Raw genomic sequence first — 15,898 nt, 5'->3', positions numbered from 1 at the left:
TGTGACCATAGATGCTTGAGACAAAGGACATTATGTCCAAATGAAGAAGTTTGCAAATTTTGCTTGGAAAGCTTCCCCCACTTGCGTCAAAGTACAAGTTTGCATTTGGCTCCAACAGGGCCATAATTTCAACTGGATTTGCCATTATTGACCCTTCCAGTGTTGTATAACCTTGATGTGTAGAAACAGTTAATGTCAGTTTCTGGGTTTTCTCCCCAGAAGGCAAGTGCATACGGCAAACACAGTTTGAACATTACTTACATACCTTTATTAACCTTTGACCACAAGCCAGGAACCTAAAAGAAGCTAGAAAGGATCCCAGTGAGTTTGGTGTCTCTCCTTAACCTAATCTTAGCATACCAAGCCCAGCCTAGTATCTCTCCTTAGAATTTTTATTACACCTAGTCCAGTGCTTTGGCAGAATTTCTGAGGATTTTCAGGAATACAGGATCAAGCTGTTGTCTGCAGCCTAAGGCCTTGTGCTGTCTCTCTCAGCTACTGTCATACATGAAATGATATCACAACCTTTTGAAACTTTTTCATGTCTTTTGGGAGATGCGTAGGTACTACCATAAAATGTTATAAAACTTATCTTTATTTGACAGGGACTTTGTTTTATACTGCTCATAGAAATATCTAGCTGTAAAAAATGTGTGGGACTCAACTCACCCACCTTTAACTGTCTAAAATCTAGTTCCTCTCATCTAGAAGTATTTATTTCCCTCCACGGATATAAAAGGGCAGGAAACAAAGAGCAATACAGTAGAGTTCGTGTCTTGATTTCAGGTTTGGTGCCCAACCAGCTCCTCTCTGAAAGAGATTTCTCCAGCTGGGCAGCACTATCAAAATGTATTGTAGCCGTCTTGCCCTCTCTCATTGCCATTTTGAGTTGTTAATTTTTTTCAAAGGTTTCGGGTGTAGAAGGCTTAGAAATAGAGAGAAGTTTGGCCAACATAAGAGAAGGGATGATCTGACTTCTACACTGTGTTTTGCTTCATGAAGGTGATGGAGAGAACGAGGGTCATCATATGGAGCACAGACCCTCTTTCGGCTTCCACCCTCGTGCAAGAAAGAGAAATTAAGTCTGCCATATAGGTTCACATCCTCACTATTTGATCAGCATGGGATTGTAGACTTTGCTTTATTCTCTCAGCATCTTCACGATCACTTTGAAAACCAAAGTGACCAAGTTTCATCTAGTCTGTTTTTCAACAGCTGTTTATCCCAACCACTTGTGCCTGTTTGTGCAAAACAAAGCTGTTGCCACCACACAGGGGTCACACACAAATTATATTCTTCACTCCCAGCATCAAGGTCAAAAAAATAATTCCACTTTTTCTGGACAAAAAAAAATAAAAATCATTCATTAAAAAAGTTATCTGCTACAAATTCCTCAGTTATAGATGCACTCCACAATATCTTTCTTTACTTGAGAATGTTTTAGAAGCAGAACCAGATTTTTTAAAAAGTCTAGGGGGATAAAAAGTATATAAAGTAACCTAATTTTACAGTGTCTGGGGAAATCCTTAGCCCTGAGTTGATGCCTGTCTCTGCTCTGCTGCAAATCAGATCTGTACGTGTCTCCCTGAAGCTGACATCCAACCCCGTGTCTCCAAAAACGCACAGTGCTGTCTTCCATGTTGATGCTGTTTTATAACTGACTCGGGGATTAGGACTGATCCTCTGATGTTTTGGGTGAATGACTGAACTACCGGTTTATGCAAAGCCTGGCTGTATTCCCAAGCCATCCTGCCCTGCCTCGTTCCTTCTCGCTTTCTGTCCCAGCTCATAAAAATATGCTCTCAGAGAAATTAAACCAGTTTGGGACAAAGATGGAAAAGCCACCCAGAAAGGTGATCGCAAGCTTGGCTCCCAGGACAGCTCGTGGACCTGCTCACATCTCTTACTCCCATAGAAAAATTACCAGATTGCTCTGGCAGGTGAGGATTCGCTCAGTCTACAACATAATTTTCTGAAATTCTGTACTGGAGACATTTAATCAGTTGCATGTGCTTACACATAGGTTAATAAAGGAGAATCGATGAAGAGCCAGGCTGTAAATTAATGGCAGAGTTTGAGTGATCTTTCTCACAGGAATATTGGCCATCTCTGCCGGTGGGATGCAAGCAGGGAAATTCACCCTCGATGCTCATCTAGAAGTAAATCTCACTGCCTTGGGGTAAAAGGAGAGAAGCAGAGGGGAAAGGTCTTTTCTCCGCAGTCCCACAGTTTTGCTTTGGGGGACAACCGTGGAAAACTGTCAAAAGTGTCCTGTCAAAATATCCAAGTCCTACATCCACAACAAGCAGATATATCTAACTGTACTTATAAGAAGCTCTCCCTCGCTCCATTCAGGCGAAAAAATGATAATTTTTTTCGCCTAGGAAAATGTAGGGAAGTATGGGTTTACGTAGCTAAAGATTCAGAAAACTATAAACCCTCAGGAAGTTATGGCCTGAAACTTTCTGACTTCCTCACCATGGTAAACCCTACCTGTTTTTTTTCTTTTTTTCTTTTTTTCCTCAGATTATTCAGTGTAGCACTTCCATTGATAAAATTAATAAATGACATGCAAGCCAACAGACAACTTGACAGCAAAGAGCAAAGACCATCTTTTCTCATAAGCTAGCATGCGACTGCTTGAGACTTTGCTGCCTTTTTGTTGTGATGGTGCTTGGCTTTGTTGGTGTCAAGTGAGAGACATTACGAGCACTATTAACAACCCCCAGTCAAACAGACGCCTCTGAAGCAAAGGCGGTTCGTGGTTCCACTACTGCTTATTTTATGAGAAGCTTGTTAATGCTTTTATTCATCATGTACTTCAGGCCAAAGGATAAATGTACAGTTGTTTATATGAAAAGTCAGTCTCTGTCTACAATAGCTTGTATTTCACACACACAGAGACACTTACACATACACCAGAAAGAAGCACAAATCTAGGCACAGTAACAACAACAACCAAAAAAAAAAAAAACCACCCTAAAAAAAAAAAAAAAACCAAAAACAAACAAGAAAAAAGCTAATTTTGAAAGTAATCCAAGAATTTCAAGTTTAGTTTCTTCATTTGCTTCATTCTACCCAACGCATCCACAGCACAGCCCTACCGACTCCAAGAGGACCATAGCTGAAACCAACCTGCACCCCACGCTGCCCAAGCATGGAAGCAGCCAGAACTGCACCTGCCCCGGACAGAAGCAAGGCTGACACTGGCTTAGAGCACCAAAACTCATCAAAGTATTCATCAGAGTGAACACCCAAGTACTTTTCAAGGCTTCATTCATGGGAAAGGGATTATTCTTCCCATCGGCGCTTCTCACCTACAGGTCTTGTCTCTTTAGTGAGCAGTAGGTGATCTTCACTCCTTAGGTGAGATGCTCAGACTTCCAAAATGTTTATTTGCTTTCTCTGATTTTTATTCCCCCAACTTCAAACTTGCTCAGTGAAAATAATGGACGGAGATCTAAAATGGAATAAGTAATTGCTTGATAGCTCCTTGCTAACTCTTTAAAGTGCTGTGCAGCTGCTGATGTATGTTTGTGCTGGCATCGTGGAGTGGAGCCCTGGGAATAAGGAATCTGATTTCAGAGAAACAAGAGCCAGCTTCAAAGAAGTGAGCAACTCTCCCCAGCTGATAGAACTTTTACTGAAGGAAAACAACAATGAAGTAAGAAACACACCAGCAATATCTCCTGTTACTCCTCTGCAATCCTTTTCAAAACTTTCTTCTCATTTATCTGATTATGCACTTCCGTTTCTAAAATCTCCCTTGTGGTGGTTTTACCTTTTCTGTTAGTTTAGGTGTTTGATTGTAGATTTCAGTGTGAGACCACATTACTTCAAAGAACGCTATATTAGTTATTAAAGTCGGGGGGGGAAGCCTCCTGTAATTGCAATATATCCTTGGATGTCTCTCCAGAATGGAAACCAATTTGAGGTCTATTAGACAACTTCTTTTTTTAAAAAAATATAGATTAAAAAGGTGTTATCCTCTAATAATGAGCTAGTCCACAGTTTTTGTTCACCGATACTATGGTATTTAAATATAACAGCTAATCTAGTTTGATCATATTTAGCGAGGAGTGAGCTGGTTGAAATAAACACCTTGGCCACTGAAGTATGTGCTCAGCATTTCAAGAAAAGGCTGAAAAACGCAAGGTGCAAGACGCTGTGTTGAAAACTTTTGTGGTTTAAAATTTACTTTTTCAAACAAAGAGGAAAAGAAGCAGTATCTTACAGGGCTCAGTCCTCCTCCCGTTTCACCTAATACCAGTTTGGCGTCTGACTTTAAGAAGAGTAAGTCCGGATTCTCACAGTTACAGACCTAGTCACTCCTATGGTGAAAATTCCTGGACTGAACAAAATCAATATACCTACACCGGTTATGTCATTCTGATTAACACCAGCCAAAGAACTGTTTATGAGCAGACCTCCAATGCACATTATTGACATGTGATAACATCTCTGCTTTCCACTTGCAGATTTTTCTTTTTTCTCTTAACTTTCCAAGCACAATTTCCTGACACTAATAGGTTGGGATATTTCCGTGAGAAGGCTCTGTGAAAGTTGTTCTTTGAGCAGGGAGAGAGCAGCACCGGTTTGTTTAGTTATTCTGAGTGTATGATGGATGAAATGTCAGAAATAATTCCACAGGCTGCTGATGTCTAATCCCAGAGGACAAATGCCTGCATTTGAAATCCCACTGCAGATTTAATTTGCCCAAATGAATCCCTGTTGCAACACCTTTTGTTACTTTTGCAAACAGTAATAAAGTAATGTTGACAAATTGTAAACCAAGAGCAAAGGGACTCTGGAATTATTAAATATCACTCACAACTAAATTTAGCTGGTAAATTTGTATTAGTAGAAAGAGCTTTAAGTAAGAAATACTTTCTCTAGTCCTGATCACTTAAGACGTTGCGCATCTTTGGACTGCAAAAACTTCAGTGGTACCTGAGGGCACAAGGACACTTGGGAGCCCAGTTGATGCTTAACTCATTGTGGTAGGTATAAAGATGGTGGGATTGTTTCTCTGAATTTAAGAATGTGAGATAGTGGCTCTGTCAGCAAAGCGAGACCTTTCTACGCTTTCACAGCACTAAAACAATATATTCAGCACAAACCAGAAAAGCAGGTCTCACTCCTAGCGTCACATTAAGGGGCCAGAAGGACAGCCTTCCTCAGGAGTGGGAAGGCATAGATGGCCAGAGGGACCAGCAAAAAGAGATCAGAGGAAAAAAGACTACGTAAATTCAAATGTAATTCTGCTTCTACATTTACTACAGACAGTAAATAACTATTGACTTAATATAATCTAAGTGTTAGTCTTCTCTTAACTTCTACGGCCTCCCAGAGACTAAAACCAATTATACAACCCTGGCAGTTATTTTAAGATCTGCCTGTCCTTATTTGTTTCTTAATAACTGAGTCCAGGGAAAGGAAGAACAAGAACCCAACTCTGATTTTCAGAAATGTTCTCTGATTTTCCAAGCATCAACGTGCACCTATAACTCACTGGGTGGGAAAAGGTTTAACCTCAGCCTGCACGAAATGTACACGCAGACAATTTGGTAGCTGTCTGTTTCTCTCACTGCATTACTGGTATACAATTATTCTGTGAAGACCATTTCTGTCAGCTCACTCCTACTACAAGTACACTTACAGTGGGGAATCAGACCCTCACTGTTGTGGATTCCTTCTTACAGCAATGGCTCCAACATTTCATTCCTAGCTGGGTGGTCAGATTGTGCTTCTCGCCCTATTTACCAGGTCTGAATTCTACTTACAGTGTAAAACTGCTAATTTAAGAAGTATACAAATATCATATAAGTTTATAAAATCATTATCCCGTGTAAGCAATATAACAGCTGCTTCCTTGGAACAGCAGCAAAGCAGAAGAGCGTATTATATTTTAGCTGTCTTCTTTTTTTTTTCTTTTTTCTGTAGGGGTGATATGTAAAGATTCTGGATAAAAAGGGAGGTGCTTCAGAAGGTCCTTGATGAGACAGAAGTTGGTACACAGGATTCACTTTGTACTAAGAGGCAAGCTATTCTATAAAAAGGTTGTATTCTACCCACTGTAGCTTATGATCAAAAGATCATATTCTACCCGCTGTAGCTTATGGATATTTTCATTTTGCATATAGATGCCTAATCCTTTTTGAATCCTACTAATCTCTTGGCCTAAGCTATACCTAGTAGCTATGAGTTCAACAGGTTAATTACAGCTTTTGTTTAAAAAAGAAAGAGAAGAGAAAAAAGCTTCCTTTGATTACATTTTTTTTTCGCCCTTTCTGCTTCATTAAACTTTGTTTCTTGAGTGGGTAAACAGAAGAACCTGTTTTACCTTCTTGGTACAACTCATTATCTCAAATAGTGCTATTATATTCCTTCTTACTCGTTTTTGTCAATTGAGTAGTCCCAATCTCTTCAATTTCAGTTCATATGAAAGTGTGTGCACTCGGTATTTTTTTTCAAGGCATGGTCCATGTTGTACAGGTCAGCAGAAGGTGGTGAAACCATGCCACTGTGTCATCCCAGTTCCAGGGCTGTGTATGTTTACATGAAACAGTCTTTAAATAAAAGACAGAAACAATCCTGGGAGCAGAGAGCGGAACCGAAAGGATGCCCTGAGCCCTGGAGCCATGCTCCCTTTCATCTTCACTCTCCGGCCCGGCGAATCCTGAATCCTCCCCTTTACCACAGCCGTGTCCCTGAAGGGTAGGAAACACGGGTTTGAGTCGCCCGAGGCAGAAGGGGAAATGGGACCCACGTGTCCCTCTGCCTCTGCGACTGCTCTGACAATAAGTCCATTGCATTATGAGAAGGGGGCAGGCACTATCCTTTTCTATCTCCTCTTCCCAGAGTATTTTAACAAAAAACAGTGATTCCTTTCTCAGCTCGTTGAGAAACAAAGGAAAAAAAGAATATAAGACCTACACTCCTGAGGTTGTTTGGCTATCAAGTGAATAGAGGTTTCTGTCAGCTATTTTGAACCCTTTTTGAGGTGTGGGGTAGGAAACACAGGCTGCTCATTCAACATTTTGGAGCGCATGCCGGGAGCCATCTGCAGCAATATCAGCCTTGGAGGCACTTCAGTCCAGCGTTACCTTGGTGTCTTCAAAAGTCAGTGACCCAGAGCCTGCCCCTCGTACACACCTGATGGGCTGAACTGACTCCTGGACACCCCTGTCCTCTTCACCAGCAGTACAAGCAGTCTAGGCTGCCAAACATTTAAAAGGATGAAATTAGGTAAAAACCCACAATTCTGCAGGTTTCGAGGCAGTAGAGACAATCAAAGCCTCAAAATCAGATCTGAGACTCTAGCAAGGAAATACAGGCCTGACTTTCCATTTTTATATTACTGTTTTGATGCAATTTGGGTGCCTCCAACATGGCTTTTAATCTGAGCATTTCCTGCTCGCAGTGGAACTTCTGTAGCTAGATCTGCCTGACCACATTGCACTTTAGCAGGAAATAAGACATACTTGTTTCATTTATTTGGCATGTAGACTTCAGCTGTAACTATTTGTAATACTTCAGTGCTTGTTGTTAAACGTTATGGCATATGTTTTTTTGGAGCGATGACTTCTCAGTGATACTGGTCCTATCACCTCATTCTTTGCTGCTGATGTCATCTGCCATGACAGCAATTTCACTGAGAACATACAACAAAAGTGACAGGAACTTCTCAAACCATATCAAAACACTGCCACACCAAGCAAGGTAACACGTCTTTGGCAGTGACTATCAACCAATGTTTTGGATGACCCAAAGTTGTTTCCAAAACATCTCCCTCACAAGCATAACTCTACAAATACCAGGAGAATTGGCTTTAGCTGAGTATTTATTCAGCTTTGTTGAGTTTTGCTGAATTCCAATTCCCTTTTCTGATTCTGTTTAAGCTTGTAGTTGGATGTACTGTGTGTTTAAAGGAGTTAACTGCTCTGTCTCCTCACCTGGCCGGGAAGACCGAGATCAAAACACAGTTTGACATTCAGTTGGAGGAACAGCATCGTGACACATGGGGAGTAGGTTTACCTTTGTGCCTGTTATTGATACTACAGGCTGGGCAGGTGGGCAACGCTGGAGGCTGCAGACTGCTCCTCTCTGTCAGTCCTAAGGCATGTTGGTCTTGGGATCTGAGTAAGAATCTGTGATTCATGGTCTCTGTTGCTCTGCTTGAAAAGCAAAATAGAGGTTTGTTGTTCAGTGAAGAAGCTGTTGATCGTAAGTTCAATGTTTATACACTAAACACCTCAGTTGCCCCTCTTTTTTTTTCCAGTGACTTTTTCCCACAAGGTGGACCTCCTTTCATAGAAATGACTGTTGATAAGGCATATTACAAGAAAAGATGTGAGGAAATAAGCGTTAAACAGTTTGTTCTCGGCTTGCAGTGGTGTGTAAACTCCCACAGCTCCTATATCTTCAAAGTCCCTTGCAAATGCTAAATAACTATCACCCTTATCCCCACCTCACAAAGGCACATCACTAAAGGCTTCAGCTATAAGCAGGCACAGTTTAAAATGCCTGGTGGCATGGCCTGAAAACCCAACTACACTAAGGCTCTCACAGCACAAGCTCTGGAGAAGTTGCTCCGGGGTTGGTAACAGCAGGTGATTCTCAAGCATCTTCCTTGTGGGGAGCGAAGTGCTATGGACTGTCTCAAGATCAGAACCAGCATGCATGCCAGAGCCCAGAGTGAAACTTGTGGAGCAATTGAATCCCATCGTTGCGCTCACATCATAATGTTTTCATGAAAAGTACGTTAAAAATGTCACTAGCATTTTAATTTAACAAGCTCCGTCGTTTTCTAATGGTGCCATGCCTATGAATTACAGCACTAGTACTGCAACCAATACTTTCAAGGTTTACAAGAACATTGTGTTTATTTTTCTCATAATTACCCACAAATCTCAACTATCTTGGAGAACATAATCTACTGCAGAGTTCTTCCTAATGGGATGTGTGTGCTAGAGAGGAAAATGCTTCTACAGCAGCAAAGAACTGTGCTTTTCTGCAAAGACCGTGATTGCAAATTAATCCTTTGAGTACCCCTGACATAACGCACAGATCCAGCAGAGCAAATAAATCTCATGTAACTGACAAGCACTGCATTAGAGACCTCAACCCTGGCAACTGTTAGGGCCCCTTTCTGCTGATGACCATAAAGGACCAAGTCAAGCGGGGAACCTGTGGGCAGCTTGAAGGAGGAATAGCCACCTGCCCCTGGGTTCACCTGGAGCAGCTGGGCTGCTCTGGTCATCCTTGGGAAGTGTTATATATCTCCAAGGGACTGTTAATGAGGCATTTGAGATCCTGTAAGGACCCCTAAAGTCAAAATACATTGTTCAGTCACCCCACCAACAGCACAGGCTAGCTTGACCCAAAAACTGGAGTCAAATTCTTCTGTGTTCCCACTCTGATATATTTCATTTCTCTGCACTAAAAAATTAAATAGAAAGAGATGCAAATTTTTATGACCCTGTGCATTTCCTTCACTTTCTTTCATACTATGCTCCATGTCCTACTACTCAATACAAGTGCGACATATGCTGTTAGGTGGGCCCATTAATTACGGTATCTCACTAGACCTTTAAAATGAAAGCTACTGCCTCTGGTGGTTTAGGTGGAACAGAGATATATAACCTCCTAAAATATCTGCAGTAGCCCCAAGTTAACAGCCAGTATTTTTTAATCCTTTTAGTTATATTAATACCCCATTTTTTTCTGGAATGGAGTTTGCCAATATAATTTGCAATTATTACTTTGCATAATAAATTCATCATTTTGAGCTCCTGACTCTGAAAAGCAAATCACTCTGAATATATTATCCGTGGGAAATGAATTTGTTTGTGTGTTTCACCCAGATATATACAAAATATTCCTCCTCCTGGGGTGGAGGGGAAGGGTGGGATAGATTTTAATAAGACAGAAGAAGAATCGAGACGATTTTTATAATAAAATCCTGCCTAAACCAAGCTCTCGCAGTAACAAATCCCCTGGCAGGAGGCCTGTCAGTGGACTGTGTCCAAGACCTCAGCCTGAACAGCAGCCAGGGGCTCTGCAGAACAAGTCCAACGTGGCTTATCACCTTTACCCTCTGACTCCTCGCCCTACTCGGGACCTTGGGCCGGAGAGCTCCCCCCCGCTTACAAACAGCCTGCTTCTTCCTCAGGAGCTGCTTCGAAGGACACATCCAGGTTGCCTAACCCCATCTTGTCACTTTTCCTGAGCACAAGCCAAAAAGCAGGAATGTTAGACCGGCTGGCAGTGGCACTGGGTTGCTAAACTGTCAGCCCACACTTAATTCACCGCCTACCATAAACCCTATCTCGAGTTTTAGCGTTTAAAGGCGTACTTAAGCCATCGCTGCTAAGAGTCTTGCACTCATCGGCTTTGCACGATGTAATGATGGATGTGGATTTCTCCTGTTTACCTCAGCCTCACAAGTTAATTTCAGTAGCTGTGCTTTCCTTTATTCTTCCTGAGGTTTAAAACTGCGTCGGCAGCTTCGTGCACATTCTTTCCCTTATTAGTTCAGTTCCCAGGCTGACATTTTTGTCTCTGCTATAATTTTCATTTAAGCTAACAACTTACTTGCTGGGCTGCTCATTTGAGTCAATAGTCATGAGGGTTTGCCGAGAACGCTAGCCAGGAGGCAATTTCTTGATGTTGTTTTGTGGCTGCTGTTGTTTCAGAAAAAGAATATAATAATAATTAGAAACAGTGAGTCAGTGCGGGTGCTCTCGTGGTCAGATATCATTTCTTTCATGTTAACATGAAACCACACAATGACTTTTATGGTGTATTGAACATATTCTGCGGGTTGTATCCTGCACTGATTTGCAGGTCATGTTATTTCATTTACTTAACTGCTGTTGTGCGGAGCGAAAATTGGTGAAGAATTTGACCTTTTTAGCTCTATAAGCATTTCATGAGGAGCCTTAGAAATCCTTCCTTCTTCTGTTCCGATTCCATCGTTTATTAAATGTTCATATTCAGGTTTGTAATCTGACTTGATAAAATTATTTGTGTATCTTTTCTTCCCATCAGTACTTTGGCACAGCGAATGGGCAGATCAGGGTACAACAGTAAGACTTTGAGTTGCACACAATGTTCATCTGCCTCTGTGCAGACCAACGACTGCATGTGAATACAGTATTCAGTGAGTGAATGAGGAAATATTTTTATTAGGCTTTTTTTTTTTCAAGGCACAATAGACTACAGTCGCTTTTTCTTTTTGTTTTGTTTTGGTTTTTTTTCCTTAAGAAATAAGACTGCCACTTCCATATGTGATATTAAAAAGCTACTACCCCCGTATCTTTTACTTCTGTAGTCAATACTGAGATCTCAGCCAAGGGCACAGCCTAGGCATTTGCATGTCAAGATGAAAATAATCCATTTTGATCCTCTATAGAAAACGTGGTAATAGTGGAAGAAGCTCAGAAAACATTACCCATCTCTCTATGCCATGGGAGTCTTGAGGGAATAGCATTCCAGAGAGGGGTGTGATGCTGCAGTGCAGTGCTGCCTGAAATGCTGGGAAGAGCACAAAGAGGAATTCAGACACAACAGAAGTTATCCTGACAAAAATTGCATCTATGCTGATGGGAAGGAAAAAAAAAAAAAAAAAAAAAAAAGAAAAAGACAGAAAAAGAACTGCTGAAATAAAGGCTGGCTTCATCCCATCTAGTGGTAGCACTTAACTGAGATGTCTAAACTTGGGGTGTTTGAGATGTCTAAACTAGGGATGTTTTGACCATAGCTACTTGGGGGGGGAGAGAGGATCCTGAGATATTTATTAACAGCAGGTGGGTTGAATTAAAACTGAGATGGATTGGGCAGATACTGAAAAGATCAATTTCTATGCAGATTTGCAGCTGGGTATGCACTGTTGTGTTTGGCCATCAGATCTGGGCTTTTGAAATGTGTTACGTAGCTGGGGCTGACCTGGCTGGGGAACGTGCTGCTCAAATCAAGCAGTGTGTGCCCGTACGCCATAATACTCTTTTTTGCTCTGGAGGCAGATGCTTTTCTCTGTTCAGAAAGCCTTCGGGCAGTGGGAGGGGGACCACAGCCCTCACTGAAGGCTTGCAGAGCTCCTGCTTTCCAGAGTGGAGAGGCACTACCAGCCAGGAGCTGGAGGCATTGTGAGTGTACGACGGGCAAGGCTTGTTCTCCCAGGAGCTGCTTTGGGTATCGGGTTGTGGGGAGAACCACATGCCTTGTCTTTGCCCACATCCTCACCTGGGCATATCTTTTTTCCTCTTTGGAGCTGGAAGAGTATCTTCACCTTCAGCAAACAACAGATGTTTTATTGCAGGCTGAGCCAGAGTGAAAGGACAAGCAGATTTGGAACCTGCACCACTGCCCTGAGTCAGTTCCTCCTCAGGGCTCTCTTTAAGACTCAACACCAACACTAGACTCCGGTCTTCAGAGCCACAGCCTTTTACTGATGTTGACTTAAAACTGCTTCTAAGTAATGGGCACAGGTTATGAAGTCCAAACATATACAAAAAACAAGTTACAGGGACCCAGAAAGAAAAGCACTAAAGAGAGAAACAGTGATCACTTAAGTCCAACCCTCATTTTGCACTGCCTCATGTCTCCTCAGACCATCAGCCTTTCCAGCTGAGGCCCCGCTATGCTTGCACATCTGCAAACGTCAACAATCCTGATTTTAAACTTGGCCTTTAGAGTATCTATAAAGCGCTGGAGGAAATGCTCCCACACAGCTCACTCCCACACAAACATTCAGTGTGCAATGCAGTGTGCTCCTTCCTCTTTTTCAGGTCCTGAGGAAATAAAAAATCCCACTGGACCAAAAAGAGAGAAAAAGAAAGAACAGGCCTGGAATTGGAAAAAGCAAGTAATAAGAAATAAAAATTATGGAAGATAATGTGCAAGAAATCCACAGGCTGAGGAAGAAATCTGCTACAGACTAATTTTTAAACAGAAGAGTATTTGTATTAATGGGGTAACAATGCTGATGGACAGATATTGTGATTTATGTTGTTCGTTACTCTTTGGTTGTAATCCCCTTCATTTTAAATGTGCTTTTTATTTATTGCTAGAACCTTCAGAACAAGCATACCCAACCTGAAATATGGGAGCCAGGAAAATTACTCTCTGTCTCTCCTTTTGCCTCTGTTAATCCTCAAGGATTCCTCCTACCAAACTCTCATTTCTTTACTTATTCTTCTCCAGAGCAGAACTGCTCCCATGCTCTTCTTCCTCAGCTCACCTGAGAATTATCCAGGGTCCTAAGTGTTAAGATTGAGATCTTTTCTGCAGCAAAATCCTATTTAAATCTCCTGGATATTTGGTAGGAGGCAAAGACTCAAAATCTGCAAAAATAATATGTGCTAAAATTTGCGGAAGGAATAAAATTAATGCATATGCCATGGCACTACCCTGTACTACTTCCCATCTGGGAGGAAAGAAATAGGCATTTCAACTTAATAATATGCATGGTTCTCCCATTAGATTCCAGAATCTCTTAATGTAGATACACATCATTTTCTGGATATCAACAAACCACTTGAAGTATTATTTATACTCAAGGCTAGAATGATTGCCATGAGAATAATTGTGTAAAGGCTGGAATAGGAAAACAAAATTAACATTGCTGAATGGTATTCAGGCCTCAGTGATTTGGCAAACTTAGCAAAGATCACATGTCAGTTAAATGACAGATATGAGCCGTTGCAAAAAATATAGTGGTATTTCTTGAAAATATCTGATAGAGTAAAGGTTAATGTTATTAACATTCTGCTTGGTATGTAGTTGGTGTGAATGCAATATGTTCTTTATGATTTCTGTTTTCAAATATCAATGATACTTGATTTTTTTATTAATAGTGTGTAAGGATGTATTGATTTTTTTTTTTCTTTGTAAAAATAATTAAAGCTGTTAAGCTTGGAAGAAAAAGATCTAAACAGATTAAATCCCAACCTACATAACTGAGCCTACAAAACTAATGCTTCCATCAGTCATTACAGTATTTTATTATTCTTGGTTAAATTCATATTCTTTTTATGCTTTTCTCTCTGGGATTTAAGAGCTGCTTTTTCGCACCCGGCACAAAAGTCGCACTCTCCCCAGCTTCATTGGGATGTATGATGGTGCCCTGAATCAGTGCAAATCTTGTGAAACCAGCAAACGTTCCAGAGAAAGAGGCAGCGTGTACCGTCCTCCCAGTGTCCACGGTTCGTGGGCTGATTTATCCTCCTCTTCCTGAGACTGCTTTAACTCGCAAATGACGTTAGTCTAAGTGTAAGGAACTCAGGTGCAAGTGATATGCACGTGATAACCTCTGGTGTTGGTCGTGTGGGTTAGCCTGTCTTTACCAGGCTGCCTTTGTCCATATTTTAAGCAAAGGCACCCAGCCTCCATCACCCCTCACTGGTAGTTTAAGTTCTGCACCTTGCTCTTCATTTGCTTTCCTGTCTTTCTTCCCCCCAGACTCAGTTTCACAGGCACTGGTTTCCTCTCACATCCCCACTCTCGTTTCTGTGAGTACCAATGACTCCAAAAATTCCTCCAGTATCAGAGTGTCTGTGGTTACTCATGCAGAGTTTAAGGAACACAAGTAAAAATAACTTTTGCCTGGTTCCCAGATATGTTAGAGCTACACTCCTGCCACAAGAGGTGGGAACATCACATGTAAAGCGCTCTGCATGGTAAGGAAGAGGGAGATGGCCACCAGGAAGAAAATGGTCACCAGGAAAGCTGCAATAATCAACTCCCAACCAATATTTCAGAGCAACAGGGAAAATAACCTAGCAAAATTCATGCTATTCTGATAACTAATGAGTTAGAAACAAATGTTTGTACAGGGGAACAATGCTGGAAAGGCCCTCACTCAGCATCCTAACCCAAATGCCTCAAAACCATCAAAATCCATGCCGCTCAATGCATTGCTTCGGACAACGATCCCCACCTGTGGGACACAGGCGTGCTGGAGGCTGACCTGGTGTGCTCGGGCACGTCAGGGGACACAACGCTGTCAGATGCAGTAACACTTGAGCAGGCTTTTCCACGTCCTTTCATGTTGCACACCTTTGCCTGACAATGAGCAATGTGCAGTCTGTTGATCCGTAACGAGCACTTTTTACCTTCCGTGTTTAACCACGTTACATCGGGTGCCATTGCACACCATTTCCATGAAAGACAGGCACGCGGCCTCAAGGCAGGTGAATCTACTGTTCAAACCATTCGCTCAGTTTTTGACCTGCCACCTCCTCCATTCTGACCAATCTCTTAATCCGCTTGATTTTAAAACTACGCGGGCTTTGATTTTACCCCTTACTCACCCTTTAAATCTCATTTCTTATCCCCTAACTCAATTAACACAGCTTAGTTAAAATTGTTACAAACATCTTTTTTGGGATTATCCTCTTAATCATAATTTTAAAATGAATGGAATATTCAATAATCTGTACTCATGATGTAATCAGAAATTTAAAAAAATCCTATGAAAGCTATGTAATAATATTCTAAACTACTCAGCATTTAATTAAGGTTATTAGAAGATTAGAAATGAGATAGAAAGATGAATAAGGAATAAATTTGAAGTCTGTAACCATTGTTTCTAAAATGAATGACCACACTAAGGTCTTCCAAAAACTAAAGTGGTAATACATCTTTTCTCCCACAAGATCCTGCTTTGGAAACATGCTTTTGTGTTTGGGAGGGGAAAGGGAGGGGATTAAAGTCTTTGAAATTGTTCTATAAATAATGTGAACTCACTGAGTATCAGCCTGTCCCTTCACTGCAGCCAAAATAAGCACCCAAACACCAAGATCGCCTCCCTAACCAGAAGAAAAATCCTCTCCTCCCTGCAGAACTGGGAGCCGTGTTGGGGCTGTTGCACGGAACCCTGGGTGAGGAGATGAGC

This window comes from Strix aluco, chromosome Z (assembly GCF_031877795.1).
Source record: "Strix aluco isolate bStrAlu1 chromosome Z, bStrAlu1.hap1, whole genome shotgun sequence".
In the NCBI taxonomy this organism is placed as follows: domain Eukaryota; kingdom Metazoa; phylum Chordata; class Aves; order Strigiformes; family Strigidae; genus Strix; species Strix aluco.
Note: the sequence above shows the minus strand (reverse complement) of the source record.